The following is a 19,810-nucleotide window of genomic DNA, read 5'->3' as shown; positions in this document are numbered from 1 at the left end:
AAACCCCTCTAATGTTAAGCAATAGAAACAAATTCCCATGCACAGAAAAACTTAATATTAGAACACTACTCAGAAATGTATTTAAGTATTAAGCTTCCTCATTAAAAAATCTGCATTATTTGAAATGAAGATGAAAATAACAAGATGGGCAAGATAGTGTGCTCTTAATAGTACCAGTTACTCTGGAGGCTGAGGCAGAAGAATCACTTGAACCCAGAAGTTTGAGACTAGTCTGGGCAACACAGTAAGATCCTTTCTCAAAAAATAAAATGATTTGGTCTGGGATTGTGGCTCAGTGGTAGAGTGTTCATTTACCAAGTGTGAGGCCCTGGGTTCAACCCTCAGCGCCACATAAAAATAAATAAATAAAATAAAGATATTGTGTCCAACTACAACTAGAAAATAAACATTAAAAAAATAAAATGTTTTAAGAGGGATGGGGGTGTGGCTCAGTGATAAGAGCACTTGCATATGCAAGGCTGAGTGTGGAAAAAAATTAGGTAAAAGATATTTGTGAGTCAATTACTACTGGCTTAAGCAACTTTAAAAAACAATCTAGGGCAGGGGTATATAGCTCAGAGGTAGAATGCTTGCCTTGCATTCAGGAGCCCTGGATTCAATCCCCAGTACCACACAAAAAAAGGATATTTTATGATATCATGAATTTCAGTTATCTTAGCATCTTAGAAAAAAAATTAAAAAGTAGTTTTTATATATGTACCAGATAGTGAAGAAAGTAATTTTCCCCCCAGTGGTAGGGATCAAAATCCAGGGCCTAGTCAGGTATGGTGGTTCTTTCCTGTAATCCCAAATTCAAGGCTAGCTTCAGCAACTTAGTAAGACCCTGTCTCAAAATAAAATTTAAAAAAAAGGTCTGTGAACATAGCTCAGTGGAAAGCGCCCCTGGGTTCAATCTCCAGTACCAGAAACAAACAAACAAAAAAAAAATGACAGGAGTTATATAAGAAACATAATCCGACTAGTTTACATTCCATTACTATTATGCTGACTGAAATACATTATGTAATTAAAGGCATCTGTTTAAAACTCAGAAAACATGTATTTAAAAAACTCATCTATGACATTTTTGCTGATTTTTCCTCTCAAAACTCCAGTGAATGAGGGGCTAAGGCGGTAGCTCAGTGGTAGAGTGCTTGCCTCGCACATGTGAGGCACTGGGTTCTATCCTCAGCACCACATACAAATAAATAAATAAATGAATATATTGTGTCCATCTACAAAAACAACAACAAAAAACTCCAGTGAATGACAACTCTTTGTACCTTTAAATATCCTCTACATAGTTTTCTGATTACCCAAGTTATGTGAGAACAAGATTTAATCATTTCTGCATGTGCATATGTTTGCATGTATGTACATAGATATGTATGTGTATATGTCTTTGTTGCACTGAAGATCCCTTATGCCAAAGGCTACTATATCTTACTACGTTTGTATTCCTAATGCCCATAGCAATGTATGAAACACAACAGTGCTTAATAAATGTTAGACAAAATAACAAATATTGAATCACCTGTATAAGGCCACTGTTATCCCACATCCAACCAACCATCTTCCCTGGACTCTTGAGACTGCTGTGGATACTAAAAGTTGTATGCTACTGTTCCTAGGAAATGTGATCAAGTTAGCCCCCCCCCTTTTTTTTTCCCAGTTCAGGGATTGAATCCAGAGTCCCTCCACCACTAAGCCACATCCCCAGCCCTTTTTGTATTTTATATAGAGAGAAGGTCTCACTAAGTTGCTTAGGGCCTAAATTGCTAAGGCTGGCTTTGAACTTGTGATCCTCCTGCACTACGCCATCACACCCTTCAGGAAATGTGATCAAAATAAAGAAATATGTGAAGTCCAAACAAACACTGTAATTCTTTTAGTGATAAAAACCTATAATAGCGTCACATTTCAAAAATATTACAGTATTTAATTGGGTATGTTAGTGTGCACTTGTAGTCTTAGCTACTTGGGAGACTTTGGCAGGAGGATCACTTGAGCCCAGGAGTTCATGGCCAGCCTGAGAAACACAGTAAGACCTCATCTCAAAAAACAAACAAAAAAACCCACTTATATAGTATTCATAAATTTTTTCATAGTAACATAAAAAATTTGTACATTTTAATCAAAAATCCTCATATAACTTAAAATTTATCTTGACATTTTTTTTTTTGCTCATTACTTGCAGAAATAATACAAGTTTTGTCTTTAGCTTCTTTCTTCCCTGTAGAAGATCCAGGGTAAAGACACTTGACAAATAAGCAGCATTTTCCCTGACCCAATGGAGGTTAATCCCCTTTTTAATTATCTTAAAGTATTAGTCATGGACAGTTCCCTATTAGGAAACAGCACTTTGATTTACACAGTACACACTGTTCCCCAGTACCACCACCAAAAAAAGTACTTTGTTGTAGTTATCTGGAAAATCTATCTATGGAAATAAATAATAACATAAAAGTTGGATCTTTAAAAATGATATGCCCTGAAAAACAGGGCATACATATCATTTTAAAAATTCAGCTTTTGGGTCTTGGAGTTTAGCTCAGTGGTACAGCATTTGTTTATAGCACATGTGAGGTCCTAGGTTCAATCCCCAGGAACACCAAAATAAAGGGAGGGCATTTTTACATGATACATTTACATGAACAAAAACTTTAAGACAAATTATTATTTTTTTTTAAACTTTTTTTTTTTAATTTTTAATATTTATTTTTTAGTTATCGGCAGGCACAACATCTTTGTTTGTATGTGGTGCTGAGGATCGAACCCGGGCCGCACGCATGCCAGGCGAGCGCGCTACCACTTGAGCCACATCCCCAGCCCAAGACAAATTATTAATACAAAGGATATTTGCTTTTAACTTTGGTCAACAAAATATTTTTAAGGTTAATTACATTTAGTCAAATCAAAAGCTATTTCCCACTCTCACCACAAAAAAGGTAATAATCCGAGATGGTGGACATGTTAATTTGCTCTGCAGTAATCATTTTATTATATATACAGAAACATTAAGTTGCATATTTTAAACATACACACACAAATATATAAATTAAAAATTGGCTGGGGGTATAGCTCAGTGGTTGAGCCCTTACCTACCTTGAGTTCAATTCCCAGCTACTTGGTAGGGTGGGACTATAAGGTTGAAGCCAGCCTTGGCAATTTAGTGTGATCCTGTCTCAAAAAGTAAAAAGGGGTAGGGATGTAGCTCAGTGATAGAGCACCCCAGGGGTTCACTCCCCAGTATTATAAAAATAAATACATGCATAAAAAGGGCTGGGGATGTATCTCAGTGATACAGTGCCCCAGCTTCAAATCCCCAGCACCACATACATACATATATACAAAAGTAAATAAACACATGTATATAAAACAAAAACATTCCTTCTTTAAAATTAAGCACTAAGCTGGGTTTGATGGCACATGCCTGGAATCCCAGCCACTCGGTAGGCTGAGGCAGGAGGACCACAAGTTCGAGACAAGCTGTGGCAACTCTGTGAGACCCTGTCTCAACAACAACAAAAAAAAATTAAAGGACTGGGGATATAGCTCAGTGGTAGGGTCCCCCTGGGTTCAATCCCCAGTACCACAAATAAATAAATAAGCACGAGATCCATTAATATAAATGAATGGCATTAATAAGCATTTAGTCCACAAGCTCAGTAACATAAAGGAATCAATAGTGCAGTGTACAATATATGCTTGACCTTTAAACATACTTCTGCAAGCATTTGAAAGGGCACACTGAGAACCAACAAAGGGAATATTAGTTACATGGTCTATACCTAATTTAGAAAATCATAACTATTCAAATTTGTTCAGATTCCCTTCGATCTTTGCCAACTTGTTTCTGGCTCAAGAATTCATTACTAATTACTATTATATCCTATTCCATTTAATTGAAAACTGTTCAGAACTTAAGACAATTTACAACAATCATTAAACCGTTGTCACTGATTCCAAAACAAACCATTTACAGTAAAAACAGTGGAACCATAACACCACTTATGCTTATTCAAAACTCAGTTAAAAACCATTGTTAAAATCAGAGCAGATAGAAAAAAAAATCTCAAGAAGGCTATTAACCCAATCTTTAATACAAACAACTGTTGTACTTTTTAAGAGAAACAGGGAGAATCCTACAAACCAGACGTTCAACACTTTAGAAAATATCCTTCAAGAAACTTCTCTGGCTTGGGAGGCTGAGGCAGGAGGATCACAAATTCAACACCGGGCTCAGCAACTTAGCGAGGACTTAAGCAACTAAGCAAGACCCTATCTCAAAATAAAAAATAAAAGGGTCTGAGGATGAGGCTCAATAGTTATACGCCACTGAGTTCAATCCCTGGTACAAAACAAAACAAACCCTATTTGTATGTTCCTACACATGCTTTTAAAATTTATTTGTTTGTTTATGTATGTATGTATGTATGTATGTACGTACGTACGTACTAGGGATTGAACCCAGGGGCACTTTACCACTAGGCTATATCCATAGCCCTTTTTAATTTTTTTTTTTTTTTGAGACAGATTTTCACTAAGTTGCTGAAGCTGGCCTCAAACTTGCAATTCTGTCTCAGCTTCCCTAGTCACTGGGATTATATAGGCATGCACCACACGGCACCCATCTGATGCCAGTAATAGTCTTAAGCAGAAGCATACAGCAAGGCCCTAAACCTAGTGAAACCCTGTCTCATAATAATAAATAAAAGAACTGAGGTTGTGGTTTAAGGGTTAAGTGTCCTGGGTTCAATCTCAGGTACCAAAAGAAGTCTCAGCATGAATACATTTACAAATCTTAAAAAAAAAAAGATGAACACCTTGATAGAAATAGACAAATTTATGAATGCGAAGTATGAATGGTCAGCAACTATACATAAAAATATTAAATTTCATAAGTGATGAAAGAAATGAACATTTGGGCTGGGGTTGTGGTTCAGTGGTAGGGTGCTCGCCTAGCACGTGCAAGGCCCTCTGGGTTTGATCCTCAGCACCACATAAAATAAAATATTGTGTTCAACTACAGTTGGAAAAAAAAAGAAATGAACATTTTAAAAGATACCATTTTTATTCTATTTAACAAAGATGACCTTTCACTATCAACAAAAAACAAATCACAAAGGTGGGGAAGGTAAGCAACAACAGGCACTTTCCCCTGATAGAACTAAAAATTGGTACATCTCGGGGTGGGGATGTAACTCAGTGGTAGAGTGATAGTCTAGTATGCATGAGGCCCCGGCTATTTGGTCCCCAACACCCAACAATCACTGACAAAAAAAAAAAAAAAAAAAAAAAGGAATACAGTTTTTCTAGAGGTAATCTGACATTATATTCTTTTTTAAATAGTGCTATGGATTGAACCCAGGGTCTTGCTTGTGCTAGGCAAGTGCTCTACAACATCCCAGCCCCAATTTTCTAAATTTTATCCAGCATATACATATCCTAATCAAAGGAAATAAGCAGCTGGGCACAGTGGCATACTCTTGTAATCCCAGCAGCTTGGGAGGCTGAGGCAGGAGGATTTAGAGTTCAAAGCCAACCTCAGCAATTTAGCAAGGCTCTAAGCAACTCAGTGAGACCCTGTCTCTAAATAAAATTAAAATATAAAAAAGGGCTGGGGATGTGGCTCAGTGGTTAAGTGCCCCGGGTTCAATCCCTGGTATGAAAAGAAAGAGAAGGGGGGGGCAGGGAGAGGGGGAAAGTGTGGGGGGGAGAGAAATAAGCAAAGCTGGGTATAGTGGTGCACGCTTGCAATTTCAGTGATTTAGGAGGTTCAAACAGGAAGATCACAAGTTTAAGGCCAGTCTCAGCAAGTTTGCAAGAACCTGTTTCAAAAAATAAAAAGGGCTGGGGATATGGTTCAGTGGTAAAGCACGCCTGGGTTCAAGCCGCAAAAAAAAGCAGCAGCAGCTGGACTCTTCATTAGTAAGGGGACCCTTGTACAATCCTTCCTATCAGACTGGGAGCATTATTTGGCTATTTGCTGTGTCACAATGCTTTCTTCATCTACGAATTCATTAGCTTAGTAAACACTGAATATCAGGGCCTGGTATTGCAAGGTTTTCGCTTTTCATTGACTGAAGATAATTTTCATATATTACAGCAAGGAGGAGGACAGATACGCTCTTTGGTTCTTATCTTTTTGTCTATCATGAGAATTTCTCCCAGCTTGCTACTTAGATAACTACCTCTGAGCAACTCAAATGAGAGAGGAGCAATTGTAAATTGACTTGACCTTGTTGATCATCAGGTTTTAAAATAGAAGGGGGGATTAGGTGAAGTTCCTGATTTTGTTGAAAAATATTTCTGAGTGATGGCTATCTCAGGAGTTCTGACCTGTTCATTCAATGCCTTGTAAAAATAATGAATGTGGAGCCTAGCAAGAACAAAAGAGTCTACCCACCTATGGCCAAAAACCTCCCTAAAACAATTCTTAGAAAAGGGGCAGGTTGCTCAGAATTAATTAAACTGAAAAAATAAAAACATTATATTTTATAGACATAAGCAAAAAATTTTTCACAATAATGGTCTATGTTTGTGCTAAACAGGATAGCAGAAACCACTCTTTTTATAGATTTATAGAAACTAAGGCATACAGAAGTTTAAGATCTGACTAAAGCAATAGAGCTGATTACTGGCACAGAACTGGAACTTAATCTGACAGACTGATTAGGATACAGTACTTACAAGGAGATTGTTCCACAAATGCCATGCTGAGGTTCTTTTAAAGGATGACTCAGTAATTGGGTAATATCTATCCTACATAATTCTCAGAATGAAAGTATTCTTTTTTTCTTTTCAGTACTGGGAATTGAACCAAGGGCTTTGCCCATGCTAGGCAAGCACACTTTGGCTGAGCTACACCTTCATCACTTTTTATTTTGAGACAGGGTCTCAGTTGCCAAGGCTGGCTTCAAACTTGTGATCTTCCTGCCTCAGTCTCCCAAGTAGCTGAAATTATAGGTACACTGTGCCCAGCTGAAACAAGTCTTTTTTTATTGGTGCATAATAATTATAAAGAAGAGTGGGTGTCATTGTGGCATATCTGTACATGTACATATCATCATTTGATCAATTTTATTCCTGGTACCTCCACTTTGCTCTTCCCCTGACCCTCTTTCCCTATCCTACCAGTCTCACTTTCATTAAAACAAGTTCTGGATAAGAGCCTACATCTTTTCTTTTTTCATATTAAAAATATTTAGCTCTATCTGAATGCCATTCTGTTGTCTATATTTGAACAGTTAGGTTTGTTTTCTGCCTAGGCAGAATTTTAAAATAAACAAAGCAAATTGTACCACAATAAGAGACTACAAACCAAATTAAAATAGAACATATTTAACATTCATGAGTATCAAACACTATGTACAAACGAATATTCATTTTCCTTGGTCCCATGTTACAGTTAAATATTTAGCTACATGTAAATATTTTTTCTAATCTACTAAGCATGTTAAAAATTTCCAAAATTCAATGGATAGGTTTGGATAATTATATAGCCCATCCTCTTTTCACCATATTACCCTTTGATAATAACTAAAATCTGTAATGTTTTACTTTTGTTTTGTAGTATTGGGGATTGGACCAGGGCCTCACACTGCTAGATAAGTACCACTGAGTTACATACATCCCCAGCCCTTTTTATTTTATTTTTGAGACAGGGTCTCACCAAATTGCCCAGGCCAGCCCCAAACTTCCAATTCTCCAATCTCAGCCTACAGAGTTGCTGGGATTATAGGTATCCAGCTCAACAGCTTTTAACACAGTATAGAAACATGTATTACTTGTACCTCTAACAAATTAAAACTTAAATACCTAGCATGTGAAATTTATTTATTTTTATTTTCTTGGTGTGCTGGGTACTGAACTCAGGACTTTATCTATGCTAACTAAGTACTCTACCACTAAGTCACATCCCCAGTCCTAGAACATGAAAATAAACCTCAAATTATCAAGTTTTGTATCTCCACCTTTTTTGAGTGTATGATACTGGGGACTTAATCAAGGATGCCCCACCACTGAGCTACATCTCTAGACCTTTATATTTTTATTTTGAGACAGGGTCTCATTATATTGCCAAGGCTGGCTCCAACCTGCAATCCTCCCGCTTCAGCCTCCCAAATAGCTGCAATTACAGACATGTACCCCCATGCCAGGCCTCCACCTTGTTCTTAATTTTTTGACCCTTTAAGATATTTACTGTAGGGCTGGGGTTGTGGCTCAGAGGTAGAGCGCTTGTCTACCATGCGTGAGGCACTGGGTTCAATCCTTAGCACCACATAAAAATAAAATAAAGATATTGTGTCCACCTAAAACTAAAAAAATAAACATAAAAAAGATATTTACTGCAAATAGATTTGATATTGTTAAGAGACTTTTTGTGGGGGAGACAGGGTCCTGCTTTGTTGCCCAGGTGGTCTCAAACTCCTGGGTTCAAGTGATCCTCCTGTTTTAGTCTCCTGAGTAGTAGCTGGGACTGACATAGGCATGTGCCATCATGCCTGGTTCATACAAGGCATTTTAAAAAAATAAAATCTGAGATAATAAACGAAAAAAAATAATAGATTTTTGATCTTTGAAATTGAGTACATTAAATCTGTTATTTTACAGGTGGTACAGAGAATAATATAGGATAAAAACTATTTTTGAAAGGGTTTTCTGGACAGGAAATGTTCACTACAGAATGCTGATTGGGAAAAAAAGAATCAAAACAATCTATATACAGTATGATCTTAATTCTTGTCCTATTCCAAAGTTCATAAAGTTTCTATAACACATCTCTTTTATAACTTAAAAATATTCAAATACCCTTTATATGTTTTGAATTCAGTAGAATAAACATATCACGTTGTGAAAGGAAAAGAAAAAGAAACATGAAAGTGCTAAGAAACACAATTCTATGGCTAACTGAAAACAAAAGTCAAGACAAAAACATAGGTCCTGTTGCATTTTATCCAAGGTACTTTCCACTATATCATATATTTGTTCAATATAACTTTATTTTTATTTTACCAATTCTGTTTCTGTCTCAAGTCTATTCACACAGTGACCTTAAAATTGCTAACAGATTACATTTTATAATACCATTACCAGATTACCCCAGAGAGATAAAATTTAAGAATAGACAGCTAATGATTATCTTGAGTCTCAAGATAACAAGGACATCTATTTTACCATATTCATCCTGGAAATTCTACCAAAAAGCACAATGCCCCCCCCCCCCAGACACTTAGTAAATTTTATTCTATAAATAATAGCTTCCCCCGCCCCAGGCCCTAGCTACCAGACTTAAATATTAAACAAAAACAGCAAAATCTCATTATTTTACATTTGGGGTGTCCAGGCATTTAATATAGAGTATTTTAATTTTATAATGTAATGTCAAGGGAACATTTACATTCATAAAAATATTTCAAGCACTATACAAATGAACTGGTACATTAATTACAATAATTATTGCCCATTGAAATTGGCCTAACCTTCCCCATTACTTTGTTAGACTAGCTGGAATCACTGAATGCACTAGAAAGCAATAAAATTACAGGTTTAGTACCAGGGGCACCAGACTAGAACCTAGATCCCAGTCTAAGTTTCACTAATAATTAGATATTATTAATTATTTATTATTAACTTTGGGCAATTCACTTTTTTGTCTTTGAATCTTAATTAATATATTTGAAAAAGCAAGAAAACTAAACTCCTAATCACTGGGCATCTTTCCAGTGTTAACTTTCTTTTCTTTTGGTGGTACTGGGGCCCAGGCTTTGCATATACTAGGCAAGTGCTCTACCACTGAGCCACATCACAAGCCCTAAATCATTTTAAAAATTAATTCTTATCCACAAAGATTCTATAATTCAGACTTCTTTCATGGTGTCAAATTTGATATTCTAAATGTTAGTTTGCTTCATTTTAAAAAAATTTGAAATTGAGCACATTTTGTAAAGATACATATTATTAATGTATGTATTAAAAATACGTATCATTTTTGCTATGTTATATTAACAAGGAACAATAAGACAAAACAGAAGAAACATGAGCACCCCATAATTGAGCCTGCTTTGTTAGCTGAGCTGACATAAACCATACTGCATTTTAGAGTACAAATCATTAATATACTAATACATATGAATATATGCATACATACACGTACATAACAATGGCATATACTTACTTATGTTGATAATGCATATAGATGTGTGTGAATTTTAAAACTTGTTTTAAAGAAATTTAAACGTACATTAGGCCACATGTGAAGTGCAAAGTCTCCCATCCTGTGTGTCTTCCATAAGTAACCACTGTTAACATTTTTCCTGTGTGTCTTTCAAGACATTATCTGAACAAGTATACATATGTGTATGTGCCTGTGTCTATGTTATATAAATCATCTTAACCTAAATTTTTCACTTCAAAAAAAAATCTGAGCACCAACTTCACATTCATGTTAAATACACTGAAGGCAGAGCAGTCACTGGCACAAAGTAGTATAGTTTTGAGAACTGTTGACTTGAATACATTTTAATTTTTGTGCTTGGAGGCTATGTGAAGCAATAGCACAGGAGTGGTGGCCAAGGAACCAGACAACCAGAGTTCTAATTTAACTAAAGTAGCCTTAGGCAAGTAATGAAATCCTGAGCCTTATTTTCTGTTTTGTAAAACAAAAGGGTTGAGCTAAGATCCTTTTCAACTCTAAAATGTTATAATTCTAAAATGGCCGTCTGGAACAGTGTTCTCTTGAACTGGCTGTAACAAATATTAAGGGGAAGAAAAGAAGAAATAAAGGAATACAATTGCAACCTCCTGTTTTACTTGAAAAAATAATTTCTATGAGTTATTAACTATCAAGGTATAGTGGAAACAGAACTACTGACATAATTATATTTGAAGGCAAAGTAGTAGATGATTAAAATCGAATAGGTTTTTACAAAGCTTTGATTGACGTTTTTCTTTTTTCTTTTTGGTGGGGGGTGAAGAGGGCTATTGCTTATTTGGGCAACAAGTACTCCCCTCCCTCAAAAAAAAAAAAAAACAATTTAAGTGAATTGTGGAATTAAAATACTGAAAATGAAAGTCAAATTGACATTTTGTTTCAGAGAATATGCTGGGAAGGTGGCGAGGACAGCAAAGGTTGGAAAGAATTACTAGCTAATTTCCTCTTCCGGAAGCTCTTTGGCCTCTATTCTTTCTGTTTCACATGCCCCCGCCAGACACGCTCCACCCTACTCCATACGTGCCAGACATTGACTGGGAAGGGGGGGTCCCTTTGATCATATTTTTTAAAAAGTTCTCAGACTTCATCTACCGTAAATGTCTAGGTTTCAAAGACGCCAACCCCAAGGCATGAAGTTACCCACCCACCAATCCACCGCCTTCCTTCTGCGGTCCTGGGAACCCGGACCAGTAGCCCCAGTCGGGCATCCCCCGCGGGCTGGCGGGCGCGGCCTTCCCGCCCTCCCTAGCAGCGCCTGGCCCGAGGGGAGGGGAAGGGTGGGGAAAAGGGAGGGGAGGGGAGAAAAGGCAAAGGGGGGGGGGGGAGGAGGAAGGAAAGCCCGCACAAGCAGTACCCACCGCGCCAAGAAAGCGGGCCCTAACCGCCGGCGGCGATCAGCTCGGTCCTGAGGGGAGGGTCCCAGAGGAGGGGCGGCCCGAGCCCCAATCTGGAAATGCCAACTCCGCTCTGCGGCCGGGCCCCTGCCTAGAAGGAAACGGAAGTTCCTTCGAGTCTCTCACTAGCCTTCACCAGCTAGCCCGTCCCTCGGAGAAACCGCGAGTCGGGGAACCCGAAGTGTGTTCACTTCAGGGCCTCCAAGAGGCCTCGGGCGCAGTCCGTCCTCCTTGGCCAGGCTCTGGCCACTGGGCCCTGACCGTCTCCTTCCCACCTTCCGGCTGGGAGGTCAGCCTTGCAAAGCTCCTCCTTCTTCCCCCCTCCGCCATTTTCGAACTTACCCGTACGGCCCAGGCGTCCCTCGATTAGCTCCGCGCCCGCTCAGGACGCCGCCAAGGTCCCTCCACTTCCCGGAGCCGGAAGGGGGCAGCCAGAAAAAACGAAGTCCTTTTCACCCCCCACTCTACTCCCCCCCCCCCCAGCTGGAAACCAGAACCTGCCCAAGCGGGCGCACATGCGCAGTGAGCACCTCGCAGTCCCCGCCCCTAGCTCCGCCGTTTCCTCTTTTAGCCTCGAGGATTTTTTTTCACATGCCTCATTACCTGCTGGACGCTAGGGTTGAGGAATAAAGGGAAAAAAGGATTGAAAAGAGAAGGGAGAAGAGGTCGAACATGTTCAGTTCTTACTGTAGACCAGGCACTATGTGCTAGGCATATAGCATGTTCTTTGTTGTAATTTTAACAATCCGGTAAGGTAAGCACTCTCTTATTAAACCCACTTTACAGAGGAAACTGAGGCCCAGAGAGAATAACTATCCCAGTATCGTCTGGCCAATAAATAAGGAAATTGAGATTAGAATCCCATGGGGACAAAAATGAAAGGAATGACAAGAAAGGAAGAGATAGGAGTTAAGAAAAAATTAGAGGAGAAAGAAGAAAGAAAACAGGAAGTCATTGTACATAAAATGCTGATCATACCCCGAGTTTATTTCAAATATAGGACTGTCAGATTGACTATAAGTTTATGTTTGAGGAACTTGGACTCTTAAGGCGAGTGTATGAGTTGTGAATATTTTAAGGGAAATGTCCTAAGTACCACTAGCATGTTAAATGAACTTAGCAAGGCCCAAAGCAACTTTGGAAGACCCTGTCTCAAAATAAAAATTAACAAGTGCTGGGGGTGAATGTTTTCTCTGATATGTGGATGCCGCAGTCTGGCTGGGCACAATCAGGAGCCACTTGTCAAAAGAAACTAACTTTATTTTTAGAACCACACACCAAACAAAACAGCTCCTCAGGAAAAATCCTCAGAGCCTCAACTGCCACCACCGGCTTTTTTTCAAGCCTCTCTCTCCCCCCCAAGCTTCTTCTCCACCTCCCACAAACCTCCTGCTCTTGAGGCCGATTGGCTGGGTCACGTGGGCAGAGCCAAAAAGTCCCCCAATGAGCAGCTCCGTGGTCTGAAAGGGCAGGGAAACAGTCCAATGAGCATCACCGCAGAGGAGCCAATCAGCTAGATGTTGCTGGGGCCGAGGAGCCAATCAGCTAGATGTTGCTGGGGCCGCTGTGAGCCAATCATCAGCCGGCAGCTGGATTGCTGGCAGCTGGAAGTTTGCTGGGGCCCCTTCGGCTGTGGCTCTCAACATGTGGAAGCTAACCCACAATAAAAGGAGGGGGGATTTAAAAAAGAATACAGTCATTCCATCTTCTGCAGGAACCTCTGGCCTAATCTGAGTGGAAGCCAGAGGGGAGATGCCCATTTATTAATAAGCCATGAAGTTTAGCCTCATGCAATATACAGCCAGAGGAAAAAGAATGGGCAGAACTGGAGAGTATCCAGTACTACCATCAGCATCTTTATCATCACTGAACTTAATAAAATGTCAAAATCTGAATGTGAGAGTTCTCAAAATAAGAATCACAGTTATATTCCTTTCATGGTAAATAAATATAATAATAAAGTGTAGAAGGTAAAAACATTGATAAAATGATATTAGAGAATAAAAATAAATCATCTTTTTCAGGACTCTCAAAATAATATGTGTACAACTTTAATCTGTTTTGACAAGTAATAGAGCTTACATAATAGTGATCTGGTTCCTACCTACAAAGTTGTGAATCTCTTGGAGATCAAGGACTGGGTTGTATTCAGTTTTATACCCTCTAAAATAGTTAACTGACACCATTATTGCACGTGCAGTGTGAATGTAAGGCTTTCAAAATTAAATTGATTTTTTGGGGAAAAAAAAAGAATACAAGTTCAGTGGAGTAGACAAAGGGGAATGAAGAGAAGGGTGGGGGATGGGAAAAGGAAAGACAATGGAATGAATCTGACATACTTTTCCTATGTATGTATATGAATATACCACAGTAAATCTCACCATTGAGTACATCCACAAGTAATTAATTAAAAAAAATAAGTATGGTAAATGACAGAAAGGTCAGTAGAAGCAAGAAAGTAGGGGTAGGAGGAGTGAAGGTGAAGGAGAGGTATTGGGAACTGAATTAAAACAAGATATATTCCATGCTTTTATATTATGTCAAAATGTATTAAGGGGCTGAGGCTGTGGCTCAGTGGAGAACACTTGCCTACCATGTGAGAGGCACTGGGTTAAATTCTTATCACCATGTATCAATAAATAAAATAAAGGTCCATTGACAACTAAAAATATATTTTTAAAAGTATTCTGTCATGTATAACTAAAAAGAACCAATAATATATATATATATTGTTTAAAAAGGGATGAGGAGAGCTGGGGTTGTAGCTCAGTGATTACGTACTTGCTGGCACTGGGTTCGATCCTCAGCACCACAGAAAGAAGGAAAGAAAAGGAAAGGAAAGAAAGAAAACATATTGTGTTCATCTACAACTAAAAAAAAAAAATTTAGAAAGGGATGGGGATGTGACTCAGGGATTAAGCCCCGCTGAGTTCAACCCCTGATACTCCCCACCCCTTGCCCAAAAAAGAAGAAAGAAAGAAAAAGAAAAAATATTAAAACTTCTTAAAACCTAGGTGGTGACACACACCTATATTCCCAGCAACTTGGGAGACTGACACAGAAGAATTGCAAGTTTGAGGTCAGACTTGGCAATTTAGGCTGTCACACAGAATATAAATAAATAAATAAATAAATAAATAGGGCTTGGGAAGCAGTTCAGTGGTAGAGCACCCCTGGGTTCATTTCCCAGTACCCCACCACACACACAAAAAAATAGCACCTCTTTAGCTTTATGTTTACTCTCACCTGTCTTGTTCCCAGGGTTCCTGCTTTTCATTATTTTGTTCAAACTGCTCCCTTTGCCTAGGTCTATTCTAGTCTATTCAGCCTGTCCCTACACAAAGTCTTCTCTAATTCCCCTGGCTAAAGATTATCTCTTCATCTTCTGAACTATTTTGGCACTTGAATTTTTTTATAGAATCTTTTTTTTTTTTTGTAGTTGTAGATGGACAGAATACCTTTATTTTATTTGTTCATTTATATGTGGTGTTAAGGATTGAACCCAGTGCCTCACACATGCTGAACTATAGCCTCAGCCCAGCATCATTTTTATTATAGTAACATGCACATGAAATTTTACCATTGCAACATATTCTTAAGTGTACGCTTCATTGACATTAAGCACATTTACATTGTTGTGCAACCATCTCCACCAAATGTCTTCAGAACTTTTTCATCTTACTTGGCATATAAGTTTGGTGCTTTATTATGGAATAAATTGCTTTCTGCCACGTGGTATAGTTACTGGTGTATGTGCTGTTAGCATAATTGCAGCCATCTTCCTTTTCCCTACCCCCACTTTATGAATACTGTTCTTATTCCCAAGAATAGAAACTAGCCTGAGATAAAACCTGCTGCCCTGGAGACATGCCAGTCTCTCCCTATCCTCTCACTGAGAGATAGGAGACAACTTACTGGCCCCTGAGATGGGGACATACTGGTTTCCCTGTTCTCTCCTTGAGAAGATAAAGGGACATGCTGATTTCTCTGTTCCCCCTCTGAGAGATAGGAAAACCGCCTGTCTCTGTTCCCAAGAAACAAACTTGCCTTCTACAAGATCAGGGAGGTTTACTATGTCAGTCAAGGCTAAACCCGCCCCTAGCGCACTGCCATGATTCTAGCCTATAAAAGGTAGCATTCAAGGAGGGGTTGCTGCTGCTCTCCCTCCTTAATGCTTCTGCTGTCCCTCTCTTTGTGCAGAGCAGCCTTGTCAGGCTCCTGACAATAATCCTGTTTCTTATCCCAGGTGTGTGTGTGATTAGTCCTGCACCACTTTTCTTTCATGTGCCCTCTCTCTTCTGTGGTACAAACTCATTTACAGCAAGGTCTATATCAAATTCATTATTATAATTCTTCCAAAACCTTTGGCGCCATCCCTAATTCTTTTCTCTCATATCACACATCCAGTACATCAGCAAATCCTATAATTGCTGTATTCAAAATATATCCTGAGGGGCTGGGGTTATGACTCAGTGGTAGAGCACTTGCCTAGCATGTGTGAGGCACTGGGTTCGATTCTCAGCACCATGTATAAACAAGTAAATAAATAAAGGTCCATCAATAACTAATAAAAATTTATATATATATATATATATATATATATATATATATATATATCCTGAATATCACTAATTCTCATCAACTCCACTATTACTTTACTCCATCAAGTCATCTCTCTCTTGTGATATAATAGCCTCCCCATTGGTCTTCTAGCTTATTTCCTCGTCCCTCTCCTATCTATTCACACAGCAAACAGAGTTATACTCTTAAAACATAAATCAGATAATTTCTCTGCTCAGATTTCTTCACTAGCTTCCCATTTCACTCTAAGTAAAAGCTATAGATTTATAATTACCTAAAAAAGGTCCAGTGCTGGCTACTGGGATGACCCCTAATGTTCTTCCTCTCTTGCTAGTCATGCTCTTGTGTATTTCTTTTCTGCATTGAACTAGAGCTGACCTGTGTTAAGTTGTAGAATATGGTACAAATGAGTGCAAGTGAGCTGGGTGTGGTGGTACACATTTGTTATCCCAGGTACTCTGGAGGCTAAGGCTATCCCTGAGTCCAGAAGTTCAAGGCCAACTTGGACATCAGTCTATAAAAATATAAAAATAGTTTTAGTTTTAAGTTTTATTTATTTATTTATTTTGCAGTACTAGGGATGGATCCCAGGAGCACTGTATCACCAAGCTACACCTCCATCCCTTTTTATTTTTATTTTTTTTTATTTTCAGACAGGGCCTCCCTAAGTTGCTGAGGCTGGCCTCAAGTTTGTCATCCTATTTCCTCAGCCTCTTGATTTGCTGAAATTATAGGCACATGCCACCACAGCTGGCTTAAAAATAGCTTTTAGAAAGGATGTTACTACAGCTATTAGACAATAAGGTTTTTGGGGGGGTGTGGGGAGGTGGAGGTATTGAAGCTAGGTATGCTTTACCACTGAGCTACATCCTCAGTTCTTTTTATTTTGCAATAGAGTCTTGGTAAATTGCTGAAGTCGGCTTTGAATTTATGATCCTCCTGCCTCAGTATTCTGAGTTGCTGGGATTATAGGCGTGCTTTACCATGCCTGGCTACATAGCAATTTTTCTGTATTCAGAAGAAGTAGCAGTATCTTGTCCCTCACCATTTTTGTTAAAATCACAGAAGGAAAAGTAAAGCATATTTTTGTCCACAGAGTTCATTAAGTAAGCCAGGATCATGGACTGGGGATCCAACTTAGTGGAAGAGTGCTTGTCCAGTGGGTGAGAGGCCCTGGGTTCCATCCCTGGCACCACATAAAACAAAAACAACAAAAATGAAACTAGTCTGGGCACCATAGTGAGACACAGCCTCAAACAAGAAAAAATACTGATGGAAGCGATGTTGTGTGACTTACAAGGCTAGGTCATAAAAAGCATTGTGATTTTCTGCCTTCTGTCTGTTAGGTTGGTTACTCTGGGAGAAACCAGGCATCATGTCATGAGGATACCCAAATAAGATATGAAAAGGCCCACACAGGGAGAAACTGGGTTTTTCCCTCTCTTCTTCTCCCCCTCCCCTAACAGATACCACCAGCTTGCCAGCCCTGTGAGTAATCCACCTTAGAAGGGGATCTTCAGGCCCAGACCTCAGATTACTGCAAACTCTGGAGACCCAGAACCAGAACTAATAGCCAAGCCACTCTTGAATACCTGTGTATTGTTTTCAATGGCTAAATTTTATGGCAGTTTGTTATACAACAATAGATAATTAATATAAAGACATTATTATTATTAATAATATTAGAGATTGAGCCCAGGGGCACTTTACCACTGAGCTGAATCCCAGCCACTTAATTGGGGGGGGGGGCAGTTGGTACTGGGGATTGAACTCAGGGGCACTTGACCACTGAGCCACACCCCCAGCCCTATTTTGTATTTTATTTAGAGACAGGGTCTCACTGAGTTGCTTAGCACCTCGCTTTTGCTGAGGCTAGCTTTGCTCACAATCCTCCTGCCTCAGCCTCTTGAGCTGCTGGGATTACAGGCATGTGCTACCATGCCTGGCTAATTTTTTTCCCTACATTTGAGATAGCATCTAAGTTGCTTAGGGCCTTGCTAAATTGCTCAAGCTGGCCTCAAACTTGAAATCCTCTTGCCTCAGCCTCTCAAAGTGCTGGGATTATAGGCCTGCACCACCGCACCTGGATGCTACACAGTCTTGATTTTTGTTACCTTTATATCCTTATCCCCTCCCCCTTGGTCCTTTAGCTTTCCTGCCTTAGTGCCTTTGCACCCATTGTTCACTCTTCCAGAAACACTGCCCCCAATATATCCATGGTATGTCCCCTCCTTCAAGTTTTTGCTTAATTGTCACCTCCAAAAGGCCAACAGTGACCATCATATTTAAAATTATAGTCTCTAGGGCTGGGGATGTAACTCAGTTATAGAGCACTTGCCTAGCATGTATAAAGTCCTGGGTTCAGTCTTCAGCACTGCCAAACCAACAAATGTGCAAAACCAATGAACCAACAAATGAATAAAATTACAGCTCCTCCTCCCATCAATCCTAATCTCCTTTATCCTGTTCTATATTCTCCCTTTTCCATGGCATCTACCACTTTCTAACATGCCATATGGTTCTCTTACTTATTTCTTTATCATTTATCTCTCCTTCCCACTTCTACTAGAATACAAGCTCTAAGATTGCATGAGTCTTTGCTTTGTTCCCACCCATATATTCTAAGTGCTTAGAATAATGTTTGACACAGTATATGGACTCAGAAGTATATGTTGAATGAGTGAATAAACATTTCATGAGCATGCTAGACTCTTGGTTAATATTTGTTGGATGAATTGTCAATAGAGATATATAAACATACCTGGGGAAGAGTTTATTTTCAGGCAGATGTTTAGGTGTGAGTTTAGGGGAAAAAAACATACACAAGGATATTTGGTTGTAATTGTTTTTGTTTTGTACACTTTACAACTAATCTACATCCACAGTCCTTTATTTTTGGTACTGGGGATTGAACCCAGAGTTGTGTTACCACTGAGCTATATCCCCAGTCCTTTTAATTTTTTAAATTTAGTTATAGGTGGACACAATATCTTTGTTTTATTTTATGTGGTGCTGAGGATCAAACTCAATGCCTCACACATGCCAGGCGAGTGCTCTACCTCTGAGCCACAACCCCAGCCTCTTTATTTTGAGACAGGGTGTCACTAAATTACTTAGCACCTCCCTAATTTGCTGAGGCTGACCTCAAATTTACAATCCTCCTGCCTCTACCTCCCAAATTCCTGAGATTACAGGTGTTCACCACTGCACCTGGCTATTTTTTGTTTTGAGATAAGGTCTTGCTAAATTGCTGAGGCTGGCCTCAAACTTGCAAACCTCTTGCCTCAGGCTTTCCAGTCATTGGAATTACAGGTGTTCTCTACTAAACTGCTGTGATTGGTTTTGAATGAGGAGAAAAGACTAGTCGGATGCATGCCTGTAATTCCAGCTACTTGGGAAGATGAGATAGGAGGATTGCAAATTTGAGGTCAACCTGGGCAATTTAGCAAGACCTTGTCTCAAAAAATAAAAAGAGTTGGGGATTGGGGGCTGGGAGTGTGGCTCAGTGGTAGAGTGCTTGCCTATCACATGTGAGGCACTGGGTTCCATCCTCAGTACCACATAATAAATAAATAAAATATAAAGTTATGAAAAAAAAGAGAGCTGGGGTTAGTTCTGT

General features: G+C 39.1%; 1 protein-coding gene across 5 annotated transcripts in view; it reads right to left on the bottom strand.

Moving 5' to 3' along the window:
* Positions 1–12,077, bottom strand: part of Xiap (X-linked inhibitor of apoptosis) — a 44,936-nt gene extending 32,859 nt beyond the window's left edge. For 3 of the 5 annotated variants that reach the window (XM_071606275.1, XM_027931136.3, XM_071606277.1), the window contains exon 1: positions 11,953–12,077. The gene's annotated coding sequence lies outside the window, so the exon portion shown is untranslated. Of the gene's footprint in view, positions 1–11,574; positions 11,870–11,952 lie in introns of those variants that run through there. The other 2 variants (XM_071606274.1, XM_071606276.1) reach the window with 1 other exon arrangement.
* Positions 12,078–19,810: the final 7,733 nt, after the last annotated feature.

The sequence above is a fragment of the Marmota flaviventris genome, chromosome X, assembly GCF_047511675.1.
Source record: "Marmota flaviventris isolate mMarFla1 chromosome X, mMarFla1.hap1, whole genome shotgun sequence".
NCBI lineage: Eukaryota > Metazoa > Chordata > Mammalia > Rodentia > Sciuridae > Marmota > Marmota flaviventris.
Note: the sequence above shows the minus strand (reverse complement) of the source record. Positions and strands in the feature narration are given on the sequence as shown.